This window comes from Peromyscus maniculatus, chromosome 11 (genome assembly GCF_049852395.1).
Source record: "Peromyscus maniculatus bairdii isolate BWxNUB_F1_BW_parent chromosome 11, HU_Pman_BW_mat_3.1, whole genome shotgun sequence".
Lineage (NCBI taxonomy): Eukaryota > Metazoa > Chordata > Mammalia > Rodentia > Cricetidae > Peromyscus > Peromyscus maniculatus.
In genome coordinates, this window is record NC_134862.1 from 61,149,100 (window position 1) to 61,162,391 (window position 13,292).

Consider the following 13,292-nt stretch of genomic DNA (forward strand, 5'->3'; position numbering starts at 1 on the left):
CATAACCTAACCTCCAATTTCCTTTAATAATCTCTTAGATCTGACTTATTATTTGTGCTGCTTTCATTCCTAATTGTGTGTTTTGATAACTGATCAATTGTTCTTATTCCATCTCGACAAACAGTAGTCCAATGAATTATTAATTCCTAGGTCCCTTGGTATCATGAAAAACAACAGCCAAGAAAAGTCTCCTCACACAGCAAGCATAGCTCAACAGTAATGGCTGCCTGCCTGCTACGCTAAGCTCTGTGCTGAGCTGAGGGGATGCTTTTGGCACTTCTACCAGATGTTTGACACCTAGTTCTTAAAGAAAATTTATGAATATTATAACAAGGAAAACGAAAACATGCTAATTACTTTTTGACTTATAAATTAGTGACTTGAGAGTTCCATTAGTTCAAATCCATTTCCCCAAAGCATGAATACGCCTGCGCAAAATTAAAAAAATACATTTTAAGTTTGCATGTAGACATAGGATCTTTTTCACAAACCTTGCAAGCACTGGCTTTATGACTGGGTGAAGCAACCTTTTCAGGAACTCGGTCAACTAAGTGTCTTCCCCCACTGTTATCCAAGATAGGAAATTTATGATTATAAGCTAACTTCTCTAGATGGTAAAAGCCTACTCTTTATAAATTCTTTCTAAAAGAAAAATTGCCCAACAAAGATGTAATACTTCATATAATGATGTGTGTGTGTGTGTGTGTGTGTGTGTGTGTGTGTAAAATAGTTCTCACTAGCTAATTAATTGGTTGACACCTAGTTAGGAGAAGATGGTGAATGAGGCTAGAGGGATGGGCAGGCTGGGAGCAGCCTTAAGAAGGAAGGATGGGAGAGCTAAAATTGTGTATTTCCCGGGCTTGTCTGGGTCAGCCTCACACTTCACTTGAGATAAGCAGCCAGTAGGCTCATAGAAGCATCTCTGTGGGCAGCAGGCAGTGGGTACACAGCAATTCTCTAAAGAGGAGTTGAAAGGAACATGCAGGCAATCACTAATGACAAATAAAACACACTGTCAAAAGCAGATGGCAATCTGCAGTTCCTTCTAAATCCTTTACCACTCCACTCTTCTCAAATGCAAGATATCTGCTTTTGAAAAGATTTTTTTATTGGCATGCCAAGAGACATAGGCACTATTCATCCATCCACCCACCCATCTACCCATCCATCCATCCATCATCCATCCATCCATCATCCATCCATCCATCCATCCATCCATCCATCCATCCATCCATCCATCATCCATCCATCCATCATCCATCCATCCATCCATCCATCCATCCATCCATCCATCCATCCATCGCCTACACTCCACAAATAACCAAGTATCTCTCCTATGCTTGCAGGATAAGCTCGGTGCAGTGATCTCCAGGATGCCAGAGTAACAGACAAGACACTGGCTGCCTTTGAGGAGGTGATATCTGGGCTGGGACATGAGTGATAAATCTGTAAAACAGCTACTGAGTAATACCTGGCTGGATAAATCAAGCATGAGGGTGTTTAGTTCAGACTACAAGCACTAAGGAAACTGAGAGGCAAGAAAGCACACCACAGGGGTGGCCTGCAAGAAACCACTTTTCCTGGGTCAGATGACAGCCAGAGACCTGAGCAAAACCGGACAGAAGACGATGATCCACACCTGCCCTGGACTTCCCAGGATCACAGTCTGAGAACACCCAGTTAACCACCTGGAGATGAAAATCAATCACAGGCTCTTAAAAGTTCTGAAATGGCCAGGCTCACACCTTTATCCCAGTCAGAGACAGGTAGATCTCTGTGAGTTCAAGGCCAGCCTGGTCTACATAGGGAGTTCCAAGCAAGCCAGGGCTACATAGTGAGACTCTGTCTAACCCCCCAACCCCAGAGATCTAAAATGGCCCAAATCTGAAAAAGTCAGCAATTCCCATTCTTTCTGGTATGGAAGTTCTTTGTGTTGAATTGAGAGATTTGCCATCTGGTCATCACCATTCTGGAGAGCACAATCTGTACAAGGCTATGGTTGTGACCATAGCAAATACTAATCTGGCTATCAAAATGAGGCCTATTTCTGTCCAAATTTTGGAAACCACTGAATCAACTGCATAACCTACTACACAGCTCTTCATTGAGTGTTCGGGTCAGCCATCCTTAATAATGTCATTCTGGGTTTCTTTAATTGCTTCTTCATCATTAGTCATTTAGAAAAAATAATAAATTTTTACTTGGTGTCCCTAGCAAGATAGCTGCATAAATGAAGAACTGAGGTGGAATTTCAGGTCCACATTTGAAGGGTTTGTTGTAAGGCTCAAGGTTCATATTTCCTAATGGAAATAAAATGTCCAAATTTCTATCTCAAACAATATCCCAAAGAGTTAATGAAAGGTCCAGCAATGATGTCTTTCCAGGGCACTATCCAGGTTTCTGTATTTGTCTTCTGTTCAGGTCTATGTTCTGAAATCTTCCCTTGTTCTGAGTTCTCAAAGAGGCTAGTATAAAGAGGAGCTCTTGTTTATAAATTCTAGTCTCTAGCAGGGTATCTACTGACACATCATCACCATAGTTGGACCTTAGGCATTTGATCCCACAAGCCTTTCAGTATTCTTACACCCTGAAAGCAGAGAACTTGGTGAGTGAACTACATAGGCCTGAGTCAACTAGGCTTTTCCACCCACTCCAGGACTCAAAGGGTACAGAGCCTTACCTCTCTGTGGGCGTCACTTCCCATCCTCCATAGCCTCCAACACCTCAGTCTAGATAATCTTTTTCTAGTCTGGGACCAAGGACTTCTTGCACCTACACAGAGCTTTTTTGTAGACAGGTGGTTCTCCAGGACCAAGAGCAGTACCTAGGAACCTGTTAGAAATGTAGATTGTCCCTTGCCCATCCATTCTGAATCTTAAACTTTTAAGACTGATTGAGTGTCTTTTGTTTTAATGTGTTCTCACAATGATTCTGATGGGAAATATTACACAACAACATTCTAGTTGATGCTACTGCTGGTTCTGCTGGTCTGGAACCAACGTTTTGGAGAGCCGTTGCCCAGAAGTCATACTTCTATGACTATCAATTATTTTCTGTGTTTCCCAAGAGGATCTGTGGTGGTATTCTAATTGTATTGAAATGTGATTTTGATTGTATGTTAATAAATAAAGTTGCCCGGGGGTCAGAGCTATTAGAGCCATAGACAGAGTGTGGCGGTGGTGGTGCACGCCTTTAATCCCATAGATCTCTGTGTGTTCAGGGATACAGCCAGCGTTGGAGACATATGCCTTTAAGACCTGGGGGGCTGTACATACAGACAGTGACGAGGCAGTCATGTGTTTGGGTTTACAACCAATAAGAAGGCAGAACAAAAGACTATGAAAAGATGGACAGACAGGAAGTAGCTCTCTTTCGGGAAGCTAGGAGCACGCAGGAGGAAGGGTGAGATTTTAGCTCTGAGCTCTGACCTCTCGGCTTTCTCTTTTACATTGGTTCTATGTTTCTTATTTAATAAGACGGTTGGTTACATCTACAAGGATCCATCTGATTTGTGTTAGTTTCATCAAGACAGGGTCTCACTATGAAGTTCAGGCTGGCTTGGAATGTGCTATATGGTTCAGGCTGGCCTCAAATTCCAGGTTTCCTTCTTCAGGCTCCTGACTCCTGGTATTAAAGGCATGAGCCCCCATAGTCAGCTTTTTATCTGATTCTTATCGCCAGTCTAATGAAATATATTTTCTAGAAATTTATGTAGACAATGACAGTTCAGAACCAATCACTATTAACTTGACATGGGCATATGTTAATGTTTTTAGAAACTAAGATCCAATGTGGGTCAGAGGCCCTAAGCTTGACACCCTAGGTCCCTGCAGCTGGTTCCTCGGTAGAAGAACATTCTTCAAAAGTAAGAAGAAAAAAAGCTCACTATTCATCTTGTAAGTATGTTGTTCAAAGAGTAGGTCAGTGTTCTGTTGGAAACCAAGGCGTTGTCACTGAGCCTTGGGGACAGCTCTTGAGGACACACAAGAGGATCGGATGAAGGAGATGGGCGGGAAGGTGGGGGGAGGGGGAGGAGTAAGCAAATGCCATGAGAGTCAAATGCAGTTCCTTTGAAGTGTAGACTTTTGTCATGGTTAGAGACACGCGCGGCCTGCATGGGATATGTCCACCATGGATTCCCATGTTTAAACACTTGCTCTTCAGCTGGTGGTGCTGCTTTGGAAGGGCATGGAACCTTTAGAAGGTAGTCTTACTGGAGGAAGGGTGTCACTAGGGGTAGGACTTGAGGCTTGAGAGCCCAGCCCCGCTTCCTGTCTGTTCTCTGCTTCCTACTGCAGAGACAAGATGAGCAGCTGCCTCAGGGTCCTGTCAAGCCTTCCTGGCCACGGTGGACTGCATCCCTTCGTAAATCATGAGCGCACATAAGCACTTCCCTTCTTAAGTTGATTCTTGCCAGTTACTTGGTCACAACAACAAAAGTAACAGATATAGGGCAGGGAGAGAACCCAGAAGTCCTTCAACTTAATTCTCGGCAACAAGATCCTCAGGCTTGCAGAGAAGAAAAGGCTGCCTCCTGTTCCTACTTAGTTATTTTTAAATTCACTGCTTTTGCCTGCAGCAGCATCAGGGTCCTCAAAGGCCTTGATCTTATTTACCTTCTGTCCTCTGTCTTTTTGAAGAGACAGGGGGGGCGGGAACAACCTCCTGCCCTTAATTACCATGGAACAATTACTTTAAGCTTGTGTGTGTGTGTGTGTGTATTTACATGTTTGTGAGTGCAGGCACACATGGGTTACCATATGTGAGTAGAGGTCAGAGGATAACCTTAGGGGTTGGTTCTTGCTGTCACCGTGTTTGAAACAGGTTTTGCTGGTTTGGTTGTTGCAAACACCAGCCTAGCTGGCTCACAAGCTTCCAGGGGTTCTCCTGTCTCCACTGGAACACTGGGATTACAGAAACGGCACCTGTAGACTTGTAGGGATTTGAACTCAGGTCCCCCAGCTTGCATGGCAAGTGTTTTAACCCCCAGAAGGGCCTTGTGAATCTGGTGAGGTTCAGTGCCTTCCTGAGCCTCCTAAGTTTTATTTGCTCCCTGAGTCTTTTACATTTTCTCTACTGGAGTCCTAAAGAACCTCCGCCTCCTTCCAAGATGGAATGTTTCAATTCAGAGAAAATAGCCATAAAATAACTATGTTCTTGAAATATTTGTTTAGATTTTCTACTTCTGTCTCTGGAAATACTTGTTTAGATTTTTCTACTGCCTTTTGTTCTTCCCAGGGCCAAATATAGTACTTCGTCTTTCATTGGCCCCAAGCACTTAAACTGAATTAAAGTAGAAGCTATCAGTTAATGATTAGGAAGAAGGCTGTGCCGTTTTACTGTTCTCTCTAAAATCAGAAACAGCAGCAGAGAGGTACAAATCACTATGAAATAAGAGAGACTGTGCCTGCTTTTTGTGCCGTTAAAGCCGTGGAAGGGAGTAGTTAAGAAAATAAAAGCAGCGAGGAGCAGGAGAAGAGAAGGGAACAAGGTGTAGAAATAACAGAGGGAGCAGCTGAGATGCCCGTGGGAGATGTTACAAATGCTCTGTGCTTGCCCGGTGGAGAAACACACAGCAATGAAAGCCGGACCTAGCAATCTACAGACCAAAACAAAGCTACCTGAGATGTGTTCAAGAGTGGAGACCCAAGTGGGCAAAATAAGGAGTCCAAAGAGCGCTCGGAGAGTAATCTGCTGGCTCAGCTGAACTGAGTCCAGAGGGGAACTTCTCCATCTTAAGGGCTTCCAAATTCTAGAATTTACAGTGATTGCTCCTGATGACTTTGTTCAGTTGTATTACTATTTGGGGGAGAGAACTTACCATACTCCTCGCTCTACCCTTCTGGAGTTCCCGCTCCCTAGTTAGAATACGATGAGAATGACTGTTGAATTTATGAAGTGACATTTCAGCACCTCTACTACAAAATTTTCATGTTATTACATTTCCTGAAGTACAGTAACCTTGGCATATTGTCATCAGCCCTTTATTATTCATGCAATTTTAAAGAAAAACACTTACTGTTTCATTGATGTGTTCAATAAACATTTGCGGGACAACCAAAAAAATAATTTGTATGTATTAGATGCTATTTGCTAATTTAAAAACTAATTTTTATATTCACATATGTAAATGAGACTAGTTATCTGTTTTGGTACCTCTTTATCATTTTTTGTGTTAAAACTGCAAAGGTGGCTGGGTGGTGGTGATACACGTCTTTAATCATAGTCATCAGGAGACAGAGCCAGGCAGATCTCTGTGATTTCGAGGCCAGCCTGGCCTGCAGAGTGAGATCCAGGACAGGCACCAAAACTACACCGAGAAACCCTGTCTCGAAAAAACAACAAACAAAAAACTGCAAAGATTTTATAAAATGAGTTAGGAGCATCTGTATTTTTCCTGTGGCCTAGAATCATTTAAATTACTTAGGAACGCACTGTTCTCTAAAGCCTGGTTAGATTAAAGCTTTGAAACAGTAGGTGACATTTTTAGTGAAAGCTTCCATAGACCTTCTCAACAACTTCTATAGCAATCAACTTTATTAAAGGTTTTTCATAGTTTTTGGGGGGGGAATATTAATTTTGGTGATTTATATTTTACTAAGAAATTAACATTTTTTTCTAGATTTGAAAACTTGTTGCCATGAAGTTACATGCAGTTATGTTATGATTTTTAAAAGTTTTTCATCAGTTGCAGTTTATAATCTTTTCTCATTCTTTAAATTTATCTCAATTTATTATTTTGATGGTGTGTGTGTGTGTGTGTGTGTGCACGTGCAAGAGATGTGTGGGTCACTGTGCCACTGCGTGCATGTGGAAGTCAGAGGACACACTGTGGCACTGATTCTCTCCCTCCTATGGGTGGGCCCCAGGCTTCAAACCCAGACTGCTAGGCCTCCACAGCAAAGGTCTTTACCCTGAGCCACCTCACTGGCCCTTCTCATTTCCAACCGTCTATATTTTTGCTTTCCCTTATTGCCTTGCTCAAGTTTGCAATAGATCATGTATTTCATTGATTTTTAAAAAATACTATTTTGATTAATTTATTGTTCTCTCAATATTTGTTTCTCATTTGGTTAAACTGAAGCTTTACCTCTATAAATTTTCTTTACCTAACTTTAAAAAAAATATTCTAGATAGATACTACATTTTTAAATGTTTATTTTCACTGTTGAAAAATAATGGAGACATTATAATCTTTTATTGTCAGTTTGGATGACAACTTCAGTTACATTCCATCCATTGATGTGTGAGTATTCTTCTTTTCCATTACTTATTTTGGAGTTAAGATTTTAGTTTTGAGATCTTCTTGATCAAATGTCTTTTTAAAAAATGTTCCATATTTCTTAATTTCTAAGTAGTTAACTTAAATGTTTTTTAATATTTCATAGTGCATTCTTAATTTCTTGGATTATTCATAATGTTAATGTGTAAAGTTTTCTTTATAGATATATGTGTCTGATTTTTGCCAACATTGTGTTGCTTTACCAGAATTGCATTTTACAGGAGGGGACATTAATATTATTCTAGATATTTTATCCATTTTAGTTTTTTTTAAAAATAATATTCAGCTGTTTTCACTTGGGTACCATGTTATCTCATGCTAAAAGAAGCATTAGGGTATATTATTTGATTTGGTCTCATCTTGTTTGGGACACACTCGTAGCGCTTAGTTATCCCATTGTGACAATAACTGTCTCATTATAAATGTTTTATTGGAGCCATTTGGCAGTACAGTTTCCAATTAAATATGCAAGATGACCCAGCCATGTCACCGACAAAGTGACACCCATACAGGGCCACAATGATGAGATGTTTGTGATTTGTGGGTTTGGAGAGTGGGAACCAACCTAACCTGGATGATCATCCCTCTAGGGCTGAATTGTCCAACAGTGGCTGCCCCAGACTCTTGGATAGCTGTTACCCGGCAGACAGTGCACGTGACATGCTCCACGGATGCATCTTTATGACACTGAGTGAAAACGTGAGCGAGAATGTGGCTTAGCGCAGCTTCGCTTTCGTAACTGAAAACAAACATATGTCCCCAGGAGAAGGGCTGTTCTCTTCCGGTGCAGTTCCTCCAAGGGCGGAGGTGGAAGGACCCCTTGGAGCTTAGAAGCTTGAGAGGAGCCTGGACAACACAGCGATTACATCATCTCAAAGCAAACAAGAAGCGCGTGGAAGACATCGATACACAGTTTGCAGTAGCATACAAATGAAGCGCACCGGAATGGTTGCTTACATTGGGGTGAGGAAATGTAGGTGAGGAATTTGTGTAAAAGGAAATAAGCTACCCTGACAAGCATCTAGTGCGGGAGCACAGGTGATGATGATTAACATGACTCCGCTCGGGCCCCCTCCCTTTCCGAAAACACTTGCAGCAACGATCGATCACAAAAATGATGAATACACTGAGAAACTAAAAATGGGCAGGGTGCCACGTTTTGTATGTCACTGCCAGGAGTCTGTCTGTCATGGAGTGTGTAATGTAAGGTGATCACTGTATGGGAGCGTGTTGTAAGAAGTGATAACTCCTTACACACTGCACTGTGGTCTCTGTATGCGGAGCCGAAGCTCTTGTTGTGTTTGGGGGGGTGGAGAGGGCTCAGATGAACGCAGTAACAATGGAAGCCCACCGAACTGGGCAGCTGCTGTGGGGAAACTGTGACCAATGAAAGATGACATTTACGCTTCTGTCTTCAACAACTGGATTTAGCCATTGACTGAGGTGGGGGGGGGGGAAGGGAGATGAAAGGGAAATATAAGGACTTCTGATCAGATGATTTATCAAGTTACATTTCACATGCCTGGTAGGTGCTCAGGGAAAATAGCAATCATGCAATTGCTACATGACTTGAAGATGTACACTTGAGGGCTGAATTTGGTATACAGAGGCTTAACCATCTGGCTCCAACACTCTATTCAGGTCACCTTGGCCCAGTCACACAATTTCTGGATCTTTATGTATAAAGTGACAACACTATCTCTTTCTTGGGGCTATTATGAATATTAAATCGAGTAATTAATGCATCTAAAACATGGCATACAATACACCACATAATAAGTGCTTAATAAAGGCCCCTGTGACTGGGGAACAGTGACAGCATCATGTGGAGGAGGTTGACAGTGAGAAGGTCATGACAAAGTGTTTAGGCCATTGTAAATAACTTACAGTAAGTAACCATTATAGTCTTATTCAGGAGGGGGCTTAATTGGATAATTCTAATGTCATTGGCAGATTACTTAGGTATTAGCATTTGGTCTTAATTTTTCAGACCAAAGACACACAGGTTATTATGACAAACACCAAACAATCTGCAAAACTGGGATTCTATAAGAATATGCTTAGACGTGATGACGAATGGAGTCTTGAGGTCTGAAAGGCATTTGGATTAGTCTCAACAACTCCTGAATCTGCCCTATTCCCTGGGGTTCACTGCCAGCTTGTGCACGCTCCTCTTTTCTCTCTGGTACTCAGACTCTGTTCTTGAGTAGTAAGCAATTGGAGCCTCGGGGACAGCTGGCATTTTGTAGCTAAGCAAAGTTCCAGAGCCACAAAGTGAAGCATCAGTATTTTATATTTATCCAAATGCATCCACACAGATGCTGAAGTCAGCTGCCATCCAGCATTTCAGCAGATCCCTCCCTTCTGGTGCACCCAATAGCTTACCTGTGATTACAAGCAGGAATTCAGCATTTCAAAGAGATTACCTTGCATAGAGGAGGAGTTATCTAGACATCTACAGAAACCTTGAGATTACTTTATTTGGGGGTCAGTTGTACTGTGGATGATCTGTATTTTATCCTTACATGAAGTAAGTATCCATCCACAGCACAGACTCCGTGACAGGAGCCAGGGCTGCTGGTGGTTCTGACTTGACAGCCCTCTTTATTTTTTTATTAAATTGATTTGACAATTTAATGAAGAATGGGCCTTTATGAGTCTTTTAGCTATTCATCCTTTCTTAATCCCTTGAGTAGAATAATTATGGCACAGGTATTGATTCTGACATAGCAGAGAAAGGAACTTTTGAAAAATAAAAATATGGGCAGCAGCAGAATGGGGATGGGCTTTTATGGATTTGGAGTTAACTACTACTGTACAACGCAAAGTTTTAAAACAAGCACTTTTTAATTACTGTTCTGATGCTGTGGGTCCAGATTAAGGTCAGGGCTTGACTGGCTGAGTCTACGACTTCGTGTGGTGTGTGGTGTGTAGTGTGTGCTGTGTGGTGGGGTTCCTGAGTAGTGCTCCTGAAGTGCCTGGTCTACTAGTCTTCAGGTCTGAAGCATCTTCACTTACATTTCTGGTATCTTTTGGGGGTGTTGTCAGAAAGCTTGGCTCAGGGAAGCCTGTGACTCCCCCGCAACCCCTTGTATTCTCTTAGGCAGGGAAGTAGGAAATGTTTTAAGGCTTTAGAAAAACAAAATCCATAGAGGTCAGAACTGAAACCGAAGCAGCATTATTTCTGCTTTGTCTCATTGGTCCAGAGGTTATAAACCAGCGTTATTCTCCACAAAGACATCAAGACTCCAGCTCTGAAATAGTGAGAATAATCTAAGAATATTAACCACACAGTGCCGGGCTATTCTGTGGATTGTTACAGTGTCCCAGTAGCACGGACAGGTGGCATTATCTTCTTGTAATGGTAGAGTTGGGCTGTGTGGTTTTAAGTAGAAGCCCATGATCTTAACAATAGGAGTCCATAGATTTTTTTTTAAATCGTAAATTATAAATCAAAATATACCTAGGTATATTTACATCTTAAAATTAACAAAAAACCATGTCCCTGGAACTTTGTACCTCCAGTGAAAGTTCTTATCAAATTTTAAAACAAATTAATTTAGCATGCAATGTTTTTTTCTTATGGAGTATAATAATGCAGTGTTACTTAAATTATGCTATATTTGTGTCATCTTAAATGAGCAAGAGACTATGTATCCTGGGTTCTTTACAGCTAATAAAAGTTCCTGTCAGAGAAATTTTACCAACCTTAAAAAAAAGAAATCAGTGCTTTTTTAAAGAAGTTACATGCAGTAATGTGCAAATAACTTTAGAGTTGAGTTCTGCACATTTTGGCAAATACCTATACCTGCATGAGCATGAACACAGCTAAGACAAAGAGGGATTCCACTCCCTGAAGCACACACTGCTTTCCTGTACCTCCTTTTCTGGTTAGTTTCATCTAAACTCCAACCCAGGCAAACACTGAACCGTTGACACCATGGCTGAGACCTGTCCCTTGCAGAGCATCACACAAAGGGCCACGGGAAGCACACACTTTCCCATGTCTGACTTCAACCATTCAGCGTGTCGTTGAGATTCATCCATCTTTCCTTCCTGACCCAAATTATTTTTCACTGGTCAGAAACATTCCATTATAGTGTTATAACTAAAATCCATCTGTACATTTCCATGCTCTATCATTTCTAGGTTAGGCTCTTCTGAACCAACTGTTGTGTACACAAGTCCACTTGTGGACATGTTTGTCTGTCTCTCAGTGAAATACCTAGGAATAGGAACATTGGATGTTAGAAACATACAATTACTTTTAAAGAAATTATGAAAATGGCTTCATAGCGATTTTATCATATCACACTATTTGCTCAGCAAGCCTGCCAATATTTAATATTGGCTTATGTGTATATATGCATGTTGCTTTGTGTGAGTGCCTCTGTCTGTCTCTGTGTCTGTCTGTCTGTCTGTCTCTTTCTCCATGAGTGTATGAGAGCACAGATGTATTTGTGTGTTCATGCATGTGGAAGCCAGAGGTCAATATTGAGTGTCAATCCTTAGGAGCATCCCACCTTCTATTTTGAGGCTGATTTTTCTACTGGGATCTAGGGCTCTCTAAGTAGGCTAGGCTGGCTGGGTAACAAGTTCTGAGAATCTACCTGTCTTCATCTACCCAGTGCTGAGATTTTTAAAAGAATTTTCTTACCTGGTTGCTGAAGACTGAACTCAGGCACTCAAGCTCGCATGGGAAACATTTTGCTGACTGAGCCATTTCCCCATGCCTTGTCTTTCAAATACTTAGACATTCAATGCGTATGTAAGGTACCTCTCTTTATTTTTAAATTACATGCCCCTGATAATCATAATAGGGAGCACTTACACCTCCCGAAAAATGTCTATTCAGACATGTTGTGGAACATTAGTTTAATGTGTGTTGCATTTGTTTAATGATGCAAAGATGTGCTGCATTCTTTTACATTGCATTTGTTTAACTCTGCAAAGCTGTTTTACTTTGCCTGCCTAAAACACCTGATCGGTCTAATGAAGATCTGAAGGACCAATAGCAAGGCAGGAGAGGTATAGATGGGGTTGCCAGGCAGAGAGGATAAACAGGAGGAGGAATCTAGGCTTGAGAAAAGGGAGAGGAGTGAGAGAAGGAGAAGGAGAGGAAGACATCACAGGCCAGCCACACAGCCACACAGCCACACAGCCACACAGCCACACAGCCACACAGCCACACAGTCACACAGTCACACAGTCACACAGCCAGCCACAGAGTAAGAAGAAAAGAAAGGTATATAGAATAAGGAAAGGTAAAAAGTCCAGAGGCAAAATGTAGAAGAAGAGAAGTGGGATAATTAAAGTTAGAAACAAGCCAAGCTAAGGCCAGGCATTCATAAGAAAGAATAAGCCTCTGTGTATTTATTTAGGAGCTGGATATCAGGCCCCCAAAGAAAAAAAAACAAAAACAAAAACAAAACAACAACAAAACTACACAGATACTTTCTATGTCTGTTTCCTCATTAGAAAACAAAAAAAGGAGGAGGTATAATATTAAATGCACATATACCTCAGAGAGTTTTCACTGAATAATGCAAGGTAAATAAGAGTGAGTGTTGTATACCTCACCCCAAACAAATGTATCATTCACAATTAAGCTTCTAAACACACACAGTTATCTTAGCTTCCCATAGGAACTCCAATAAGGAATAGGTAAAGGAATCAAAACATGAAAACTAAACACCAGCCAGTAATTTGACGGATAGAGGCCAGTGGTAAAAAGGGTTGAAAGGGTGCAGTGATGATCTGTGCCTTACTCCTAAATATGGACAGTCAAGGGTCACAGACATGTGAAGATTTTCAATTGGAGGGCCAGAGAAGAAACTCAGAGCATGGCAAGAAGGAATCGTGCAAAACAGAGACCAGGTCACAACGGCGTGGATCTGCCTACTGGTCCCAACAGAAAAGTCAGAGAGTGAGAAAGGGCTCCTGGAGACAGAAAGGATGATGAACCAAAGCAGAACTCTGTTCTTATCTACTATGATGAGGAGTCAATAGG